Source organism: Phytophthora infestans, genomic scaffold (assembly GCF_000142945.1).
Source record: "Phytophthora infestans T30-4 supercont1.95 genomic scaffold, whole genome shotgun sequence".
Taxonomy (NCBI): Eukaryota; Oomycota; class Peronosporomycetes; order Peronosporales; family Peronosporaceae; genus Phytophthora; species Phytophthora infestans.
Window position 1 is genome coordinate 115,173 of NW_003303664.1, and position 3,791 is coordinate 118,963.

Consider the following 3,791-nt stretch of genomic DNA (forward strand, 5'->3'; position numbering starts at 1 on the left):
TAGTTTACTTGGTTAACCGATCACGTACGTGTTGGTGCGGTGCATCTGCCGACGAAGCCGAGTACTACTAGCAGTGCGATGAAAATGAGTGTGGCCGACGATATCGGAGGAAGACCACAGCAACGAGGTGCTTGCTATCAAAGAGCCCGGAGACGACGAGGCTATCGACAGCTTGGTGATCGACAGCAAACTGGGAGACATGACGACGACGCCGCTATCTCCGACTCAACAGGCTGCTACAACTGTTGCGTGGAATCCCATCCCGACGCGGCTGCTAGTGACCCGTATTGTCACTGCTACTACATGTCGGTCGTGAACGCTGGCTTTGGTTCTGCTCCCTCTCCCCGCGCGTGGAAGTGGTGACAGCTGCATCATTGAACCCTTAAACGTTCATTGCCACTGCACGCAGTTGCCCAACATTCTTGACGTAGTCTGTTTGATCCCACGCAAAGATGTTCAAGATGAGGGTTACCGGCCATTACATGCTGATTCTAGATGAACTTCATTTTTAACTTACTAGCTCGCTCTTTCACGTCATACTCTTCTAGATTGTTTTGAGCGACCTTTCGCTAAGTACAGCTCCAAGTTTGTTTGTTTTCTAGATTCTCACCAAACACACACTTTTTCGAATCCATACCACTTGCAGTGGTGTACCTGCATATCTAATACTAGGCAGGTACGATTGTACTACTCTTAGCATTAGCTGGTTCCCAACTGCAACGTAAAGAAGCTACTTGATACGAACTTCCTTCCTTGCTGCAGACTGCACCACGAAGTGTCTCTGAACTGCAACTTGCGGTTAGGAGACTCAGGTGATGATGTTCTCTCATTCTGGCATTTTTCATTTCCAAAACAGCTATCTACTTGGCACTAGCAACTTGGAATTCACTGAATGGATTGGCGCCTCGACAAGGCAGAGGTAACTAGTGTGGTGCTAATAGCGAATCTAGTTTTCTTACTGACATACACGTCTTGCAGCTACCTTTCACTGCAGGAGTTGCAGCGTCCAATGGAGAGCAGATTTACAAACCGATCGTTATAAAAGACGCGCTTGTTCATTTCAGCTGCCACCGCAGACTCAACTTTGACTCGTTGCTTCCCGTGTTTATACCAGCAAAAGATCGAGTACTGCGTCAACATTCAAACTGAGGGTGTCATGGATACAACTGCTAACATGCAAACGTTTTTTTTAATTGCAGGTTTTTGAGAATGTATTCCACTCAACCAAAGACGTTGATGACTTTATTGAGATGTTGCCGGTAAAGGAAATGTACGTTATGAATGTCGACCATTCCAAGGATCCATACAGCGGCTACTACAGACATCACTTTGTGTGGATGGTACGCTGGCTGCAGCTGTGTATGGAGCTTTCAGAGGTACGAAAGACCAGTCTTAAATTCGTATATGTTATGATGGTACTAACACCTTTTCGTTACTACAACGTTTAGATAACTACCGAAATGATACGTGACCGACTGCAATATCTGAAAACATTTCTTGTCGAAAAAGCAGAGATGCTTGATGTCAAAATTGAAGTCGACATCCAGATGGCAGACGTTCGGAGCACCGAACAGAGAGCTCAAGCTTGGAATGAAGGTAAAATCTTGGAGAACGCATTCAGCAAAGTTAATAACTTATGGATTGCGATGAGCGAAATTGACATTCTCGCGGATCAGTTCGAATATATGGATATACGAGAGCCATGCACGTGCAGCAAGTGTGCCTACTATCGATCGCCATTGTGGGAGCAAGAGCAATCTGTCGGTTTGACATATGATGTGCTACCTCCAAGCGAACCCTACCATTGGCTAGAGAAATGGGATGAGAAAGAACGGTATTATTTGCATAAATACCTAAACTGAATGAGGCAAAGGCAACCTGTACGAGCTGTGGCTCGAATAATAATAAAAATAAACAATTTGGTTCATATACAGTGACATGAGGGCAGAGTATGATAGTCAAATTGTCGTATGATCGATCCAGAGCAGCACACAGGACAATAGTTTCAACACTCAAAACGATATTTACAATACCAGAGCGCGTGGTAACACAGCACCACACAGATCACCGCTCTACTCAGATTATTCCCACAACGCCGGTGCATTTCCACTTCGCCATACAGGGTACCTACTTGCTACTTGACTTCTGCAACTGAGGAATCAACGCTCAGCACTACGAATGTGAGGGCCTGCCTTCCAAAATCGGGTCGCACACTTGCCTCCTACAACGACTACCGACGTACGCCTCGGCGACCACATAGCGGTGCACGCATCGTGGAAGAGGCGATGATTTCGAACTGGGCGAAGAATACGAGTGTGGCGGCGATATCAGAGGAGCCGCCGCCACACTCGTATTCCTTGCCCAGTCCGGCCCCGAGATGGCGGTCATCGACAGGTTGATGATCGACACCAAGGGGGACGTCATGATGACGACAACGGCGCACCATGTGTGTTGCTGCGCCACCAGCAAACGCTTGTGTCTTGTAGCTGATGGTGCCTGCACCACGTGGCGTTGTTTACTGTCCTTGGCGTCTTTTTATGCGTTCACGATACTCTGCATAACGCATTTTTTTTGGAAATTAAACAGTGCCGAACGTGATTCCGACCAATCAGACCGTTCGAAAGATCATTGTACGAAAAATAGCAATAGCCAATTCCAACCAAAACGTACCTAAAAAGATAACTGGAGATGTCATTGTAAAACCCAGAGCATAATACTACACAAATTGGCGAACGACATGCTGTGGTAGAGATCTAACTACTACCTCCAGGATCAAAGTTAGGATTACCTTTTTTAAGGATGTGGTCTTGAAGCGCATAGCCACATAACTACTGGCTTACATTTCCTCAGGTACGCTTTTCTACGTCAAAACGGACCCGACAAAGGAGCATACGCTGTCGGGTATAACTACTGCCAGCGTAATTGGGTCCTCATAGCTAAAAATAGGTACTACCCATAATCGAAATAGGTAGCCATACGCGTATATTAAAGACCACTTTGCTAGCCAATCAGACTGCTAGAATCATCGGAATGCTATTTGATTGGTCAAACCGAGGACATCGGCGAAAACGTGACTTCAACATTGAAGCTCGCAATGTTTTGGCGCGAAACAAGCCGCTTTGGAGGGTCAACGATTCAAACTCGCGTGCGGGGGCGTCGAGCGCGCGCCAAGCCCCAACGAGTCTCATTCCGCAATTTCCTTTCTTGTGAACACTCGGGTTCATACCGACTGCCCCCACCCATCTCTGCTAACCCACCCGCCGCCTGACACTGACCGATGTCACTACCATTGCACGCTGCCTGACACCACCAAAATCTCTGGTGGAAATGCTGCTCGATTCCCATGCTGTCGTCACGCTGGTCCACACATAAGTTGCTAACGCCGACAAGTCGCTGTCGCCACGCCGGTCCGCACGCTGTACGATGCTAACGCTACATGGGCGCCGAACGTCAGTCATACATGCTGCCCGTTTGGAGCGATACCGTTGCTACACTGGCCGCTGCATTCCCTAACCGATGTGAACACGAAGCGTCAGCGGCAACAACAATCATGCGCGGTAGCTACTACGACGGTTTGTACACGGTGTGGCTGGTGATTAGACTGCGAATTTCCGACTGATGTCCATTGTGTTGGACCTGCAGCGATTGCTACACACGCTGCTCGTCAAACGCCAATTTCATCTTTGTCGGCAGGCACGGAACAGTGCGAGAGGATGTAGCCTCTTTGCTACCAGCAGCCACTTGCACCTCGCCGATGTTCTGGGAGAAAATGCAGTTCACGATGACTCGCA